The following is a 19,372-nucleotide window of genomic DNA, read 5'->3' as shown; positions in this document are numbered from 1 at the left end:
AAAAATCCTACATAGTAGCCTTTTTTTGTCATCAAAAGGATTTCTTAAGGCCTAGCACTCTGGGAGGCTGAAGAGAGAGCATCATTTGAGCTCAGGAGTTTGAGACCAGCCTGAGCAAGAGCGAGACCCCATCTCTACTAAAAATAGAAAGAAACTAGCTGGACAACTAAAAATATATAGAAAAAATTAACCGGGCATGGTGGTGCATGCCTGTAGTCCCAGCTACTCGGGAAGCTGAGGCAGTAGCATTGCTTGAGCCTAGGTGTTTGAGGTTGCTGTAAGCTAGGCTGACACCATGGCACTCTAGCCCGGGCAACAGAGCAGGACTCTGTCTCAAAAAAAAAAAAAGGATTTCTTAAATATCCAGCAGTTGGTAGTGTAATGCGGCACACAAACGCAAACTTCCCCTTGGCAAGCCTGCCCTGAGCTGGACGGGCCCTGTGTTAGACAGGCTACACAGTGACAACTGCCGCCCTCCCCACCCCTGCAGTTGTGTGGATCTGCTCACTGGGGTTGGCTCTGTGACCAGCCAGGTGGGCCTAACACCACTGGATGGAGAAACAGGGGCCTTTCCCAGTGTGGAAGCCCTATTCATGGGGACTCACAAATAACCCTTTTGACTACCCATACGCAATGTCAATGCCAAGGGCCCCTAAAAGGAAATTACTAGACGTTGACATGTCGTGGGTCACCCTGCAGTGACCTGGTAGACCTACAGCCTGGACTGGTTGTCTGGGTTGGATCAGAGTTTGCTGTTGAGCCTCAGGCAAACACATTTCCTAAGGAATTGGCCTGTTCTCTCTTCTGGAGACTCCTGAAAAGAGAGGCAATAAGCCCTGTGGAAAGAACATGCTGATGCTCATTGCCAACGTTCAAGACCAGTGTGAGTGACATAGTGAGACCCCATCTCTCCAAAAAATAAAAAAATTAGCCAGGCATGGTGACGTTCACCTGTAGCCCCAGCTACTCTAGAGACTGAGGCAGGAGGATCACTTAAGCCCAGGAGTTCAAGGTTGCAGTGAGCTGTGATGATGCCACTGCATTATCTTGCCCAGGCAACAGAGATCCTGTCTCAAAAATACATAAATAAAATCTACCTTGCACTTTGTAGTCAGGTTACATAGTCATGTCTTGTGCTACTTGCCATTTTCTTCTACCAATAAAATATATTCTTTTAAATCAAGAAAGAATGTGTTTTCTTTCATAATTTCTTGTTCCTCTTTAAGGCAGAGAGTGGGATTTTTTTTCTTTTTTAAAGCACAGGAGGGACCAGATTAGTTGCAAATGTTCTCTTTATACACCAGGTCTTCTCTATAATTACATTCTATAGCAACTGGTGTTAGGCATCAGTCAGGCTGTGAGCATGAGACTTGGGTCCTGAAAGGCCCAGAAGATCTTGTTGCAAAGCCATACCGCCACCAGACAGGCCTAAGGGCTTCACAGGGAAATCTTAAGTCACTCCCGCCCACCCTGGCCCCAGGAGCTCAGCCTCCTGTGGTTGTGGACAAGGAGAGGAGTCCTCCAGAACTTTCCCATGGGTGCCACCAGCAAGAATACTGCTGGAACCTCCATAATCCTCTTTACTCAGCTTCTCTGAGTTTACACCACTGTCCTTCGGCTCAGCTATTCTCTCCAACTCCACCCTTTTCGTTCATTTAGCCCTGCCTTCACACTAAAAAGACCATGAAATGGCCTAAAGCAGCAGTTCTCAACTCTGGCCACACATTCAAATCTTTGGGGAACTTTTTTTTTTCTTTGAGCTGGGAGACTCACCATGTTGCACCTCAGGCTCACAAGGAGCTGGGATTACAGGCGGAAGCCACCACCACACCTGGCTCTTTGGTGAATTTAGGAAACATATTTATGTTCAGGCCCCATCCCACAACAATTAAGACAGAAGGGGGTGGGGGTCAAGCATTAGCAGTTTTTAAAAAATCTCCCCAGGTGACACTGATTAAAGTACAACCAAAGTTGAGTGAGAAGCACTGGTTTCGAGAAATCCAAAGAATATAATGAAAAGTAAGGAAGTGAAGAAACCCAGGCAATGAGGAAATGGAGAGGGGGAGGGCAAAAAAAAAAAAAAAAAAGGAGGTTAGAACCCAAAATACAGGCCACATTACAGCTGGGACAAATGATTGGCTCTGAGCTAAGCTTCCTGGTAGCCAGAGCAAAGAGGATTCACACTGTCCACAAGATGAAAAACAACCAGATTCACAGGACAAGATTCTTCTTGTCCTGGAACCAGAGATGAATGCCTCCCTCCAGCCCTCCAAAAGGGACAAACAGCATGATGTAGCGAAGTATGCTCCCCAACACCATGACTGTAACCACCAAAGACATGGCACAGGGCCACTTCTTACAGGGTCTCTCAAGGCGCAGTTCCACAGAAGCAGCCCTGGAGGAGGGTGCCCACCAGGCAGGACTTGGCCACTCACAAGGGGCTGCCCACTAGCTCCTAGCGGGAAACAAACTCCTAACTGAAATCCAAGCCCCGCATATAAGACATGCTACCAAATCCACTTCATTTTCCACATTAATAACTGTGTATTTAACCTGCTATCCTGAAATCCAGCACACTGTCATGAAAATGCAAACGTAAGACAAAGGCACAGAGACTGCCTATTTCACTAAGGTGTGTAATACATAAAAGGCACTGATCGGTACCCAGGAAAACAAGGTCTTCCATCAACGGCTCTCAGGAAACACAAGTCTCCCCCACGACTCAGGAGTGCAGCAAAGCCCCGGAGGCTGCCAGGCATCTCCTTCCACGCCAGGGTCTAGAGAGGCCACTGCCCACTCTTACACTTGCAGCTGTGGCCTCTCAAGCCTGAGAAGGGTAGGGTTTGCCCACCAGACTAGCCTGTTAAGAATGCCTAACGGTCACCAAAAAAATACCAGAAGAGCCCTCCGAGTCCCTTATGTACTAATGTTATATACACTATACTTTTCCGTTACGTGTGTTGTAATTCCGATATAAGTTCTTTCAAAATGTGTTTACTGAAATAAATGGAATCAAAACAAATCACTCTTTGCCTTCTCACATAAGACATTTTTTGTCCTCTCACATGTGACATTTTCTTTTTGATCCAGGTACCACCACATCACCACACTTCAAATTAAACAATGACAAGTTAAATTAAAATACCAACTATTCACAATAGCCAAAGGTGAAAATAACCCAAATATCCACCAAGAGATAGATAAACTGTGGTATATCCCTACAGTGGAATACTATTCAGCCATAAAAAGGAATGAAGTGCTGATCCACACTATACCATGGATGAGCCTGGAAAACATGCCAGGTAAAGAAGCCAATACAAAATACATATTGTACAATCCCATTTACAGGAAATGTCCAGAGTAGGCAAATCTATACACACAGAAAGTAGGTTAGCGGTTGCCAGGGTTTGGGGAAAGGGGGGAGCGACCGCTTAATGGGTGTGGGTTTCCTTTCGGAGTGATGAAAAAAGTTCTGGAACTAGATAGTGGTGACGGTTGCACAACACTGTGAATGTACAAATGCCACTGAATTGTTCACTTTAAAATGGTTACAACAGTAAACGGTATGTGTATTTTACAATGAAAAAAATCAAAATAGCAAAACTCTCATTGTTTTCCCCTAATAGAGCTGCTAATAAAATTCAACCTAAATCAAGATTTTGTGTAAAGTGATCATTATTCCACAACTGATAAAAGTCAGCTTCAAACACAAAACATATGAAAATCAGAATTAGGATCCTGCCAGAGCCTCCCTAGATGCAGCAGGAGGTTGATACCGTAATTGTCTATTAACTTATTTCCCCTTCTCCCTCTTCTAGAACTGCATTTGTCGGGGGAAGCAGGACAACAGTCTCTATCACGTTCCCTGTTGCGTTCCGTGTCCAGGAGAGTGCACAGCACAGAGACATTTGACTACACACTGTTGTGTGATCCTGATTTTTGATGAATATTGCTCTAAAGGTATATTATAAAGACTTGCTTTCCACAAATGTCAATGGGAGACATAAAATGGAAAGCACCAGAATGTATTAGTGCTGGCTGCCAAAAAAGGAGGGGACGAGAGACAAGGAGTCGTGGCACAAACAATCCCACCTAAAATAGCATCAGAGATGCTGCGGAATGTAGAGCCCTGGGTCAGGGAGAGGAGGGCATGGAGAGGAGAAAGAACAGTGTGTGCCAGGCAGAGGCAGAAGAGGAGGGTGTGGGGCAAGGGTCTGGGGCAGAAGTGGAGGTGGAGGTACAGGGGGCAGGGCGGAGGGCACCAAACAGAGGGGCAGGCAAGCTCGACCACCCTGCACAGGGGACACTGCCACAACTAGACTCTGTGTGAGCCCCTGTGTCCCCAGAGCAGGGACCAGACAACAAGGGGAAGTGAGCAGGCACCACAGGGAAGGCTGGGGACTGTGGAGAACTGGCACCCACAAGCCCCAACTGGAGATGGCGCAGACACTGGCTCTGACCCACTGTTGCCAGGCAACAGTGCAGGCCCCTGGCTGCCAAGTGTTCTGATTTGTCAATGAAGCTGCAAGTCTGGATGGCTATGTAAGATCTCCTGATTTTAATGTGGACAACTATGGTTGACAAATAGTAACCTCCCAAAGATGCCTACATCCTAATCCCCGAACCTGTGACTATGTTAGGTTACGTGGCAAAGGTCACAGACAGAACTAAAGTTTTCAATCAGCTAAGTTTAAACGGGGAGAGTATCCTGGATTATCCCGTGGGCCCAATGTAATCACAAAGGTCTTTAAAACTGGAAGTGGGAGGCAGAAGAGTCAGGGTCAGAGTGATGCCACGTGAGAAAGACTTGGACCAACCACTGCTGGCTTTGAAGACAGGAGAGGCACGAGCCAAGGAATACGGAAGGCCTTCGGAAGCTGGAAAAGGCAAGGAAGTGGATTCTACTCTAGAGCCTCCAGAAGGAACACAGCCATGACCACACCACGATCTTAGCCCACTGAGACCTGTGTTGGACTTCCAGCCTATACAACTATGTTGTTTTACGCCACCTCATTTATGGTAATTTGTTAGGGCAGCCATAGGAAACCGATATAGCAAATAATTTTAATGTTTAAAAAGAGGCACAGTATATACAGCCCAAACAAAACACACCTGTGGGCTCGATCTGCCCAAGGACTACTTTTCTAGTCCAGATGGAGGAGAGTTGAGGCCTGTGACCATCTTCTCAGTACCCAGCACAGCACCTGGCACAGTAGCTCTCTGACATGCATCCCTAGTACCCGCACGGTCATCAGGTTCTCCAGGGATTTTAGAAAACAGAGCTGCTTCGCTGTAAAGGAGTTCTATACCCAAGGGATTGTTTAATCACATAGATAGTACTCTGGGGCCCAGAGAAACTGGCCTGGAGGAGGAAACAGGGACACTTTCAACTCCATCCTTCTCATTGCAAACAGAAAAAAGTGAGGACTTTTCAGGCCCTTGGGAGAAGCCTTCAGTCTCTCCCTTCCGGCCACCCACAGGCACTCTCCTGCTCACCGAGACACCTGATCGTGTTGGTTGCTTTAAACAGCAGAGGGACGGTTTTCAGATGAGCTTTCAGTTCCCCACTCTCAGCGCAGAGCTGCTCTGATCACAGGCGGGGCGGAGGACCCACAGCCCTGCCCACTCACCGCCAAAAGGCTGTGTGAAAACCACAGCCCAGGAGTCAAATCTCACCACGCTCTCACCTGTCCTGCCTGGACAGCCGGGTCAGCCTGCGGCTGGGCCTCTACCACACACGTTCCATTCCTCCTCCGCACTCGCCTTGCTCAGCCCAGGCCTCCGCAGAATGCCACTCCCTCGGCCCAGGACCCTTTGTCTCTGTCTCCCAGAACTCCCACTTTTCCTTCAAGACTCGACTTACATGTCATTTCCTCTGACGCCTTCCCTGATCCCCAGGTTCCATTCCCAGTGTCTTTGACACCACTTCCTAAACTTCACCAGCTGCTCTCTCAAAGCTGATGTTACTTGCCCCTCAGTCAGCAGCCACCCTCTGCAGACCAAAAGCTATCTGAAGGCAGGAACTTAAATTTTACTCATCCATGTATTCCCAGCTTACAGCACATGATACATATGTGCTCAATAAGCATTAAGAATGAATGAATTGGACTACAAATTCATTTTTTGGCTGAAATGCCATAAATTATAATGATATTGTGACATGCGTTGAATGTACCAGGTAAAACCTCACTTCTAACCTTTGTCTAATAGTGAATCTATCTAAATTAGGAACTCTACATTACAAACTATCTTTAATAAAACCACCTTAAAGAAATGTAATTTTAAATTTTACAAGTACTGTCTGCTGCAGTCATTACAATTCAGGGTGTGGGGAGGAACCTGGCTGGCAAGCTTGAAAGAACAGGTAAGAACCCGCTGTGCCTGCTCTGTGGCTACAGCTCAGGGTGAAAGGAGGATTGCCAAACAGGCAGATCAGTCTCTTCTCCTGCCATCGCCTTCTTTAAACTCTTTGCTAAGCTGTCCCCCTCTTCCAAACTGGATCAGAGGCAAACTTCAGCCAGGGTGACCCTTTCCACCAGTCTCTCTGCGACCACAATTTCACCAGCCCATCCACAGTGACTCTACAACAGCTCAGGGCCCCAGCACCCCACACCTCGTTACTGCCAAGGCTTTCTGTTCTCTCTGGCTCCAATTTCCCCCTTTCAAGCCCTGACACTCCCAGAGGCTCCCCTGAGCACACAGCTCGGCTTCTCAACCCACACAGACCATGAGAACTGTCTGAGGCACTTCTAAAAATTACTGGCTCCCCCTTGATTGGCCTGGGGTGGGGCCCCATCACAGGCATTTTTTAAAAGCTTTCCAGGCCATGTGGTTTGCAGGTGCAGCCAGGGTTAAGAACTGCAGGCTCCCAGGGTGGCAAATCCAAACCGGCAAGCCAGCGCTGAGGCCCCCTCCGCTCCCCAAACAGAACTAGACTCTGGCCTCCCTTCGCCCTCTGCCTCTGGAACTGCAATCCAGCCAGTATCACGAAGCCAGCCTGGGCCAGGCCCCCACCCACAGGCCACTGCCAGGGGCCCTTCCCAAACACTTGAGGTAGCACACACTCCTCAAGACCTGCCCTGCTCCCTACTGCCAATAAAACCAAATCCCAAGGCTGCTGCCTCGTCAGAGCCAGCGGCCATCTGGCCAACTCGGTGCTCACTGCTTCCTGCGGGCACCCGCCAGGCGGAGCTGCTGCAGGAGTCTGCACACTCACGCTCGTGCCCAGCCCACCTCAAGCTTTGCCTCCTGCTGTTCCCAAGACCTGAGATGCCTCCCACCTGCCTTCTGCTCTGGGATGCTCTCGGGGTAACTGTTACCGGGGAAACTGTGGGGCGAGGTACTTTCCTGTTGTTTTTGCAAGGCCACCCCTTTCAGATACTGCTCCTTGTCCTTTAAGGTCCAGCCCAAACCCTATCTTCTCCCTGATGCCTTCCCTGACTCTTCTAGATGTTTTTTCTCCTTTCTTGACCTTCTGACAAAGAATCAAAATCACAGCTCAAAGAACTGCCAGCTTCTAATTGTCTCACAAATGTTAACTTTGTTTTCTCAATTAGACTAAGTTATTGGTGACAAGAAACATGGCATTTCACTTACACCCATCATTTTGACTCCAAAGACCATGTGTGGCATATTCTCCAGGCTGACACTGGCCTCAAATATTCTGCCCTATTGTCATGAAACTGTCTTTGAAATGATCTCCCGGACTGTCTCTTATAAAGTGGCATAAAAATTCTTTCTGACCAGATGATTCCCAAAATTTTTGATCCAAAATAGTCATTATATCCCAGGACAGCCCTGGGTATCAAAGTCACTCAGGGACGACTTGCTTTCAAGAAAAAATGTGAATGTTAGCCTGTCGGTATTCCTTTACTGCTATGACTCTGTGTTTGAGGGGAGGCCAGCCTTTCAACAGCAACTTTTTGCTTACATTGATGTATTCACCTCAGAGCCTTAAAGAGTTTATAAAACAACAAACTCCAGTCCAAGCCTCCAGGGCCTCCCCCAAGTGCCGGGCAGGCGCTGACACAGAGCTGTTTACCATTCCTTGCTCAGGCAGTTTGCAAACCTTGGGAAAGTGCTCACGCCCCAGCCTCGTCAGGACACCGTAAGACCAGACAAAATTAACCATGGGCTGGAACACACACGCTAATTGCCTACTGAGGTAGGAGATACTTTACATTTTTATTTATATGTAACTTTGTAAGACTACCAAGTTCTGTATGAATTTGATCAAGTTTTAACAAGAGCACTACCAGAGGGTTTTTTTGGTCCTTAGTACCCACGTGTAATGTTACAGAACCAGTACACTGAGCTTTAGGATTACAAAGTAAAAAGAAATGCCCCCTTCCCTGAAAGAACAATTTGGCCAATTATTTGAACACAGCTTTGCAAACACAAAAACCCTTACCAGCCCACACACACTTCCTCCCAGCCAAGCCAGCTGGAGTCGCCCTAGGTCCCTGCTGTAGGCATCCAGGCAGCTCAGGGTCTTAGAATTCACTTCTGCGGTCCTCGACAGGGTGGTGAGGCGTTGTCATAGAAACAACTTCATAAAGCTCCAAAACCAGACAGGCATGGGACTGAATTCAGGTCCTACCAGCCATTGGTTGGGTGCACGTGACAAAGCTGGCCTCCTCCGAGCCTCAGTGTGCTGATCTGTGACATGCCCACTTTCTCAGGCACAGTGAGGGCACAGTGATGGGAGCACCTGGCACAGCTGCAGAGTGAGGTAACAGAAATAATGTGGTGCTGAGTTTGACACAGGTGGCAGCAAATACCAGCTGGGGCACTTACTGGCTGCATGGCCTAGGGCAGGTTGCTGAACCCCTCTGAGTCTTAGCTTTCTCATCTGCAAAAAGAGAAACGGTGACAGGCCTTGCAGGATCACCTTAAAAATTAAATTAAACACTGTGCATAAAAGGAATAGCACAGAACCTGGTACACAGAACATATTCAAAAACCATTGGAGCTCACCCCACACACACACATTTGGTTTTGATGGACAAGTTGATAATTGCTACTGGAAGAAAAAAAAAATTTCCAAACTCTGAACACCAAAGAACATTAAATCTGAACTGTGGAAGGGAGGAAAAGTGACTTCCATTAATACCACTGGTCCATCCCTAATGGCCCCATGGGAGTCTGCTCAGACCCAACAACCCCAATCCCTCAATCTTTCCATGTTATATTTCTTTCTTTTTGTTTTTTTTTTTTTTTGCTTTTTTGTTTCTTTTTTGAGACAGAGTCTCGCTCTGTCACCCTGGCTAGAGTTCAGTAGTGTCATTGTAGCTCACCACAACCAACTCCAGGGCTCAAGCGATCCTCCTGCCTCAGCCTCCTGAGTAGTTGGGACTATAGGCAAGCGGCACCACACCCAGCTAATTCTTCTATATCTTGTAGAGACAGGGTCTCGCTCTTGCTCAGGCTGGTCTCCAACTCCTGAGCTCAAGTGATCCTCCCACCTCGGCCTCCCAAAGTGCTAGGATTATAGGCGTGAGCCACCGCGCCCGGCCCCAAGTTACTTTTCTAAAAAGCCTCGACAGCAAACATCTTACCCAATGTGTGGGAATGATGGACCTGCTTTTCCAGCAGAATCTGAGACTGACTGCCTTTTCAAAGGCCACTGACATCTTCCACTCTCTTCATTAAGGAAAGCATCCCAACTAACCCACACAGTGACAATGCCTGTGACCACAGTCCAACTTATAGTCACGAAAGAATGAAGTGAAAACATCTCTTTGAGAACTCAAACTTCCTTTCCAAAAGTCACACCACCATCTTCAGAGCAATATTTAGAAGCATCTCAGAGACAGAAAGGAAGTGTCAGTTTTGAGTTTCCACTGCACAGCCAGCCGGTGCTAGACACCTTACGCAACTTCTCATTCAGTCCTCTAGGCCAAAGTTCCCAAATTTGGTCCCCAGATGGGCAGCATTAGTAGTACTTACAAGCTGGTTAAAAATGCACATTCGAGGGTCTCACCCACTGAATCAGAAATTCTGGGGTTGAGCCCAGCACCATTTTTAACAAGCCACATCTGGGTGATTCTGATGCACACTAGAGTTTGAGAAACATTCTGTGAAGTGGTCATTACTAACCCCCCTTTAGAGATGAGGAAAACAAAGTTCAGAGATTAAAGTGCCCAAAGCCACCCAGCCAGGAGGCCCATTAGTACCTACACGTGATTCTAAAGCTATTTGCCACATGGTCTTTGTAGCCAAACTGTCTGTACCATTTGGTGCTCTCAGCAAGTGAGCTGCTGCAACGTGAGGATGACATTATCTAAGAGGGGTAGGAGCAAGAGGAAGGATGAAGCCTGCACTCAGAAGTGATTAATTATAAATGCTTTTAAATCCACACCATGCATTAGCCCTAGATGATCAGCCATCCCTCAGGATGAGCCTGCTTTTCCCTGTTCTATTTATTAGGCAGGTTACCATAAAGAAAATGGGAGTCCCTTAATTTACATCCCTCCATGCGCCCAATTCCTTATACTGTTTTGAATAGAAAGAGAATTAAGTTACCTGTCTCTAGAGGGCTTAAAAGTGCAGCACACTCTGCCTAGACCAGGACCAACGGGAAACAACCAGGAAAGGGCCTTTCTGTGCCCAGGAACAAAGCAGGCTCCATCCAGTACCTGGGGACGCTGGGAATGAGTCACCAGAAAGAATCCAATGCATGTACAGGGAGCATTTTAACAATGCTGCAGATCTGGTTCAAAGGAGGCAGGCTTTTTTTTTTTTTTTTAATCAAATCCTAAATCGAGCGTCTGTCAGCTAAAGTGGTCCATTAAGTTACTGACATTCAAGCCACAGTGCTTTCATAGATCCTAAGGTTAGCAAAAAGCCAGAAATCTCCTCATCCACGATCCCCAACCTTCTAGATAAACTTGGTGGTGATTTTCAGATCACAAATTTATCCCATAATTTAAGTGAATACCCATTACTCTCTGGGGCTTTCTACAGAGGCTGCTGGAGTAGAAGGAAGGGACCAGGTCTGGGAATCACACACGTCGGTTTGGATCCTGGCTGCGCCAATTCCTCACAGGTTACTTATTTAACCTCTCTGGGCCTCAGTTTTCCACTCACAGATGGGTGATAATCCCTATATAATACACTGATATGAAATTATGGTGTTTGGTTTTTAAAAAAAAAAAAAACAAAAAGGCTGCTGAAATGGCTTTCAAGATTTCAAGACATCAAAAACTTAACTGTCTGACTGGAAGTAGGTATGATCAAACACGTCCATAGATGGAAGTCACTGAATACACGCTCTTAACTGCTCGTACACTTATTTCACAGTATTTGTTTTTCTAAGTTTCTATTTTTAGACACCTTGAATAAGCTAATTAAAAAAGCAAATTCCATTGATGAACTTAACAGAAAGCTTGTCAATTTTCAAAAACTCAACAGATGGACATTAAGTCATTTTACAACACCATTGATGAAAACAAAGTGTTCTTTCTCCCATCCTGAACTTCACCTTTACCATCCCTATTACTCAGTCCATCGCTAACTCGCAGGCCATCTCTTCAGCCCTATGAGACTCGGTCCTCAAATGAAGTAACAGGTATAATAGCATGCTGGAGTCCAACACATCTGTTCAAATCCCAGCCTCATCACTTACCGGCTGTGTGACCTTGGACACGATTTAAGCCCCCCAGGTCTCAGTTTCCTCATTGGTAAATGCGGCGGAGAAAACCTATGTGACTGACACACAGCTGTTGAACCAACAGTAGCGGTTTTTGCAAGAGCAAGACAGAACAGTAAAGCCTGCAGTAAGGGATCCCTAAAAATGTGTTCCCCTCCCTTCAGGACTACTTCTTTCAGACCTTTACTGAGATGTCTCCGACACCTACTATGTGTCAGAGACTAAGCTAGCTACTAGGGAAGTGAAGAAAGAGCAACCATGGACTCAAAGATGTCACAGTGTCACAAGAGCCCCAGATACACAGACAATGTGATAAGTACACTAACAGATTGCATGGGGTGGTGAGGCGAGGACAGCAGAGAAAGGGGGGCCCAAACCTGGTGGAGCTGCCTGGCAAAGGCTTGACAGGAAAGGTTGGTTAAATCAAACTCATGAGTAAAAAGTCCAGCAGAAAACAGCAGGCAGAACTAAGTAAGTCCTCTCATCCTCCCCAACCTTAAATTCCCCAAGTCCAAGCCCTCTGACTTCTCCAAGGCTGGAGGTTACCAGGTACACATGCCATAAAATGACAACAACCATGGTCATTCACACATCATCAACATGACAGGAAGGTTCTGGGGAGCAATGAGAACAACTGCCAGAAAGTTTAGAAAACTTTAATGCGCCTCCCAAAAGTATGACAATGACAATTCCATGCATATAAATCTCTTAGCATTTTAGTCCACAAAGAACTGAAAGTTGCCACTTCTCCTAATAATATGTTTTTTTAAAAATTGTCCTTCTTTTAAGTTCAGAAAAAGCCAAACCATTAAAATACATCAAAGTCCCAAAAGCTTTTCAACTAATTTTGCAGGACTCTTATCAGAATCGCAACTCTTGGGAAATCCGCACCTCATTTGGAAGACAGTTACGTAAGAGGCAAGTGTATTTCTACAGAGAATTTCTACAAGGATGGGTCATTTTTCAACACTGCACACCCGATGCTAGATATTATCACTTGAAAGTTTTATATTTCCTCACACTTCCAGTGCTTGGCCCAACACACCTTACTGGGAGAGTGCTCCACAGAGCTTCCCATCTGTCTAGCTCAGGATTCAAAGAGGCAAAAAGCCCCCGTAAACCAGGGGAGTTCAACACCTCCCAAACTTGCTCCTGGTCCAAGGACTTGTGGGAGGCAGTCCTGAATCATGCCTTACAGTAATCTGCACTTTACCAAACTCTTTAATAACCAATATCTCATTCAATGCTTACAAAATAGCCCTGTGACACTGGTAAAGATGACTAGCGCAATTTTAAAACTAGGGAAACAAATAAGCTTTAAAAACGTGAAAGTAAAAATACAGATAAATTAAAGATGAAAAGATCTAGATGTGCTTCCCCAACACAATCACTTGTCCCAAATACAAGCACTGGAATAAGCACCATTCAGAAATGGAACTGTAGTCCCTTGGATGTTCGTTTAAATACAGATGAAAACTTAATTATCAGTGCAAACTCAATCACTGCTGTACAGGATTCAGTATGAGATTTTGTGGGCACCTATCATTCCATATCTAGAGCTAACAGATGCACATGTTGTCTGCCAAATCTTCATTACATTATGTAACGAGGGGGAGCGTGGATAATTAAAATTCACCTTTTTCGATCATTTTAACCCCCCGTTTCAGTCCCTTCTTTCACACGGTATTTTCTGGAGGTGAAAAGGAACTCATACTTCTCATCTTTTTCTACTCATTTTCTTGTGTGAATGTTAAAAATAAAAGTGAGGAAGATCCTCTTAAATTCCATGGAGAGAGCCCTGGAGACCAAGCTTCCAGTTCTGGCACTGACACGGTATCCCTGTGTGACCTTGGGCAAATTACTGCATTTCTGGGCCTCAGTTTCCCCCATGTGAACCCCAATGACAGTTAAGCCCCTTCAGCTCTTCAAGCACAGACTTCAAATATGCCCCCAGGGCAGCACAACAGTGAAGGGGCTGCCCAGAGAGAGACCCTGGGCGGAGGAATGGGCTTTCATAGGTCCCTCGTGGGGTTTCTGGGGAGCTCAAGCTGTCCCCGGCAAAGACACTGGGCCAACTTCAGGTCGCAAACAAAAACCTGTTGGCACGGACTCCTCTAGGAAGGGCCAGCCTCTTCCAACGCTCCGGGCTCCGGGGGAGCCGCCCCACGGGGAGAAAGAGGAAGGGTCTCTAGGAAGAAGCCAGCCCCCAGGCACCCATTCACCAACCCCGATTAGGCCAGCAGGACCGCCGGGCCGGGTCTCTGCCATCCCACGCGGAACAAAAGGCAGCTGGAGCCTGGCTCTTCCGCCCCCGTCCCCGCTGTTCTCTGAGGGTGGGGGCTGGGGAGTGGGAACCTCGTCCCTGGGGAGGGAAAGGGGGGGGCCGCTACAGCCCCAAGGAGAGGGTTACGGGCCAGGATCCTGGACACAGAAGGGGACCCCCCCCATTCCTGAAGGGATCCCGGGCTGTGCTCTGCACGGGGACGGGAGGGCGACCAGGCTGGGCTCGAAAGCAGGGGCCCCTGGCCTGGGGAGGGGGGCGGGGCTGTTCCAAGCTGAAGGGGGCTCCCGAATCTGAGACTGGCGCAAGGGGAGTCCCAGACTCCGAGAATACAAAACGAAGCTCTCCCTGATAGGAAAACGGGGGAGTCCTTGCAGCGGAAAGAGGGATCCAGATGGGGAGGGGGCCATGCCCCGGCCCGTGGGGCGGGGCCTGGTTGGAAAGAAGAGGGTCCCCCCGGGCCTAGGTGGGGACCAGCCGGGGCAGCAGGGGTGCATGCTCGGGAGTCGGGGTTGCTGAGACGCGGGGAGCCTGTGCTCTGGGGGCGTCCGCGCCCCGGGGAGGTGAAGGGTCGCGCCCCGGGGCCCCGCTCCGGCCCCCGAGTCCCGCAAGCCCTGGCTCACCTCCGCTCCTCCGGGCCCGGCCACGGGTAGCGCTGGGGAGGCGGGAGCGACCGGAGACCGCGGAGCCGCCGCCGCCGCCGCTTCTGGCTCGGTTTGACACCCACACGCCAGCCAACATGGCGGCCGGGAGGGGGCGCGCCGGCTGCGTGCGCGCGCCCGCCGGCCCCGCCCCTCCGAGCCCGCCGGCCCCGCCCCCGCGGCCCCCGCGCGGCCCCTCCTCGGGCTCCCGCGCGGCAGGGCCCCACGCAGTCTGCCCACCCTCCCGCGGCGCCCCGCAGCCTACGCCCGAATGCCCTCAATGGCCCCCCAGCCCCGAGCGCCTCACAGGCCGTGGCAAGTTAACGCCCGAACCCACGCACTTGGCCACTCCACTGAGACCCCTGCACATCCCCTCCACCCTCCCTGCACATCCTCCGGCTCCGCACACACTCAGGACCTTCACCCGCGCATTCGCACTCCCCCCTGCAAGCCCCGCACACGAAACTCAGCCACTAAAACTGTGTTCTTACCCTTACAATTTGCACTTGAAAACTGTTCAGATAAAGGCTTCTCTTGGGAGCCCAGACTGGGAGGGGGCTAGGGGCCTGCTGGGGCGCTGGTCATGGCTGGTTTCTTAAGCTACAAGTGTGTTTGATTGGTGAAAATGCACTGAAGTACACTTCAGATTTCTGCACTTTTCCGCAGATGTGTTATACTTCAATAAAATATACTCAAAAAGTACTGTGAACCTGGCGCAGTAGCACGACTATACTCTCAACCACTGGGAAGGCCAAGGCGGAAGGATCCCTTGAGTCCAGGAGTTGTAGGCCTACCTGGGCAACATATGGAGACCCCCATGTCAAAATAAAAACCTACTCTTAGAGGGAGTCCACAGGATTTACTAGGCTGCTCAAAGGGTTCATGGCACTAAAACGTTGTAAACCCCTGGCTCGCCCGCACCCTCACGTTTACAGACACCCTCGTGCAGGCGCACGACTTCATACAGCCGCACTTGTACACTCACATACGAGTGACATGAACCACCTCTTCCCCTGGCTCAACCAGCACCCACAGGGCACCTCCTGTGTGCCAAGCCCTGTGCTGGGCACAGAAAGAGACAACCCGAAATGCAACAAGTGAGAGCAGCCCCCGAGACCTGCCCTCTCTGGGGTGATCACTGGAGGCTGCATCTCCAAGCTGACCACCCTGCCGGAATCAGTATGGGAGTCAGCAGAGACCCCTCACAGCAGGGTCTGGGGGCATAAATCAGGGCTTTCTAGGTGCGCAGAGGGCACCACCCCTGTTACCTGGGGGACATCAACACTATGCCAAGCTCTGGCTTCAGGGAAGCTGGGTCCAGAAGTCCTACTCTGACCTTGATCCCTGAGGGACCTTAGAAAAGTCACTGTACTTCTCTGAGTCTCGGATTCCTCCTCCCTTTAAATGAGCCAGATGGACAAAGGTATCCCTTTTGGTTCTCACAAGCTGAGATCTAAAATTCTCTTCTCTGGCAAAAATGCAATAAAAATGGAGGTGGGGAGAAGGAGATAAGGAGAGAGAGAGAATGAGAGCAGCGCATGTATAAGAGAGCCTAACACATTTGCAAACCCTCATGGCCACATTTCCTTTGAAAAGTCCAACACTGGCAGTTGTAGATGCCAGAAACCTCTCTCCATCGTTATCTGCCCCTCCCACTGCTCGGTGTCCTTTCTCCACCAGGAGTGTGAATTATGCCTCATAAACCTTCCAGCAGAAGCTGGAGCCCCCCATTTTGAACTTGGTCTACCCCTACCCCAGAGAATGATCTCAACCAATCCAACACTCCTCCTGAGCCTCAGCTCGTTGCTGGAACTTCAAGGAGAGCAGAAGTTGACCTTGCAATCATGATCTCTGACCCTAGTTTACAACTTCAGAAGAGTTATCACACATAGCCAATGCGCAATGCGGACTTGAGTGCTTCCAAACTGGCGCTGTCCAACAGAACTTCCTGCAGTGATGGAAATGTTCTCTCTCTGTGCCATCCAATACGGTAGCCGCCAGCCACACATGGCTAGTGAGCACGTGAAATGTGGCTAGTGCAGCTGAGGAGCTGAGTTTTTAAAACTTTAACTTGCAAATTAATTTAAATGCAAATAGCCACATGTGGCTAGACGCTACCATGCTGAACAGCGCTAGTCTAAAACCTTACCACAACACCACAAGGTTCACATTCTTACTGACCACATTTTACAGACAAAAAAATTGAGGTTTTAAGAGATGTAGGAGCTTGGCCACCCAAGATGTCTGCATGCAGAGCCTACGCCCTTCACCGCCCAGCGAGCAAGTGTGTGTAGCCACAGAGATAACATGCGAGCTTTGAAAGGACGGGAAGTGAGTTGGAGAGCCCGAGATTGGACCAGTCTTGGGAGGTGGGGGAGGGGCTCCAGTGGCCAGAAGACGACCACTCATGTGCAAGGTCAGAGGGGACATTCCTGCATTCCTCCAAGTCATTTATCCTCCCCAACCTCCCTGAAGCCTATCACCTCCCTCACATTCCTCTCTCAATTCATGTTCATGAGGATTCCTTGAGGTCAGCAGCCCTATGCCCATGTTAGATGAGGAAACAGAGGCAGCACACGGCAGTGCTGGGATTCATTCTGGGTTCTGCCATGCCCAGAGCACATAAGCAGTCTTGCAGAGGAGGGTGCAGGATAAGCTGGACATGCTCATCTGGACTTCCAAGGATTTGGAGGTTGGTTCCAGATGGATAATGAGGCAGACTTATGGGGGCTGGTTGAAGTGGCATATTCAAAAGAAGAGCAAGATAGCAGTGCAGGCCAGGGATGTCTGGGGTTAAGGGAGGAGGGCTTCAAGTGGGGAAGGACTTTAAAAAGGGGGAAAGACTGGCAGACAGCAGACCGGGAGAGACTGCATACTGAATGATAAAAACCACCTAGTACAGATGCAGCCGGGGCTCCCAGAGGTCCTCACCAAAGGCTTAAATGTTACATTCAAAACCATTTGTCCTGGCCAGGCACAGTGGCTCACACCTGTAATCTCAGTGCTTTGGGAGATCAAGGCAGGAGCATTGCTTGAGGCCAGGAATTTGAGACTAGCCCGGGGAACATAGTGAGACCCTGTCTCTACAGGGGTTTGAGATTACAGTGAGCTATGTTGATGCCACTGCACTCCAGCTTGGGCAACAGAATAAGACCGTGTCTCCAAAAAAAAAAAAAAAAAAGAAACACCTAAATTCTTGTCCACCAACTTGCTCCTTGACATTGGCCATGTTGCTGCCCCCCTGGGTCTCAGATTCCCCATCTGTGAAGAAGGAGCAATAAGCCCTCCCACCTCATAGGATTGCGTTCTGGTTCAGATGAAAAGGCAGAGGAGAGCTGGGCATCGTGGCATACACCTACAGTCCCTGCTACTCAGGGGGCTGAGGCAGGAGGATCGCTTGAGCCCAGGAGTTCAAAGTCAAATCTGGGCAACATAGTGAGATCCCTGTCTCTGAAAAAAGACAAGGCAGAGGAGGAAATGCTTTGGAAACTGTAAAAGTCTTAGATGGGTGTTAGTGTCAGTTCTCTTATTAAGACATAGAGACAGGCCTGGCATGGTGGCTCACGCCTATAATTCTAGCATTCTGGAAAGCCGAGGCGGGAGGATTGTTTGAGGTCAGGAGTTCGAGACCAGCCTGAGCAAGAGCAAGACTCCATCTCTACTAAAAATAGAAAGAAATTAGCCAAACAACTGAAAAATAGAAAAAATTAGCCGGGCATGGTGGCGCGTGCTTGTAGTCCCAGCTACTCGGGAGGCTGAGGCAGGAGGATCGCTTGAGCCTAGGAGTTGGAGGTTGCTGTGAGCTAGGCTGACGCCATGGCACTCTAGCCCGGGCAAGAGAGTGAGACTGTCTCAAGAAAAATAAATAAATAAATAAGACATGGAGACAGATGGAGCCATCCTGTGCCCTCTAAGGGCTGGAAGCCTAGAAGGACATGGGAGTTATGAACTTGAGCAGCCTGAACATGAGCAAAAACTGAGATGCCACAAAAAGAATCAAGAGAAAGAGCTGCGAGAGCTCACAGGAGGAAGTTTCCTTCTAGCTGGTGGGGAGGGAGCGATCAGGGCATACTTCTTGGAAGTGGAGGTGCTGGAGGAAGAAAATAATAATTACAATGATGACAAAGTAGTGAGCATTGTACAAATACTCTGCATGGAGTATTCCATTTCCCCTTCTTAACATCTCTAAGAGGTTGAGACCCTCATTATCCCCATTTTGCAGTTGAGGTTCAGAGAGAGTCAATTATTTGCCCAAGATCACAATGCTAAAAAGTGGTAAATGTGGAAGGCCCAAGCCTGCCTGATTCAGAAACTGAACTCTTCTTTTTGTTTTGTTTTATCTTTGTTGTGGTTTTTTTCTTCTTTTGATTTAGCACAAAGGGACAAAGCTAAACTCTTGAGAGGGATTTCAATAGGCTGAAGGGAGAGATTCCCCCTCCCTCCCAGCTCGGTGGCTGAGTCAACCAGAGCTTTCTCTCCCGGACATGAGGATTGGTTCAGGAATGGGCACGTGACACAAGCCAAGCCAATGAGACTCTAGCCCAGAACTTCTACAGAAACCATTGAAAAAAAGAACCTCTCTTCCCATGATGTTGCTGAGTTAGCGGGATGTAAGGCTGAAGCAGCTCCACTCTGGAGAGCCGGCCTAAGAATGAAGCCAACACAGACAGATGGGGCAGAGATGAGAGAAAAGGTAGCTTCCTGCTAACATTGACACCTCCAACCAGCCATGCCTGAAGCTTTCACCGTGTACTTTTCAGCACAAAAGCCAGTACGTCAGTTGGAACTATTTCAATAGAA

At 48.7% G+C, this 19,372-nt stretch overlaps 1 protein-coding gene across 2 annotated transcripts in view; it reads right to left on the bottom strand.

Moving 5' to 3' along the window:
• EPN2 (epsin 2) overlaps positions 1–14,702 on the bottom strand; it is a 79,157-nt gene extending 64,455 nt beyond the window's left edge. The window contains exon 1 of one of the 2 annotated variants that reach the window (XM_045526924.1): positions 14,555–14,702. The gene's annotated coding sequence lies outside the window, so the exon portion shown is untranslated. The remainder of the gene's footprint in view (positions 1–14,554) is intronic. The other variant, XM_045526927.1, reaches the window with a different exon arrangement.
• Positions 14,703–19,372: the final 4,670 nt, after the last annotated feature.

The sequence above is a fragment of the Lemur catta genome, chromosome 15 (assembly GCF_020740605.2).
Source record: "Lemur catta isolate mLemCat1 chromosome 15, mLemCat1.pri, whole genome shotgun sequence".
NCBI lineage: Eukaryota > Metazoa > Chordata > Mammalia > Primates > Lemuridae > Lemur > Lemur catta.
Note: the sequence above shows the minus strand (reverse complement) of the source record. Positions and strands in the feature narration are given on the sequence as shown.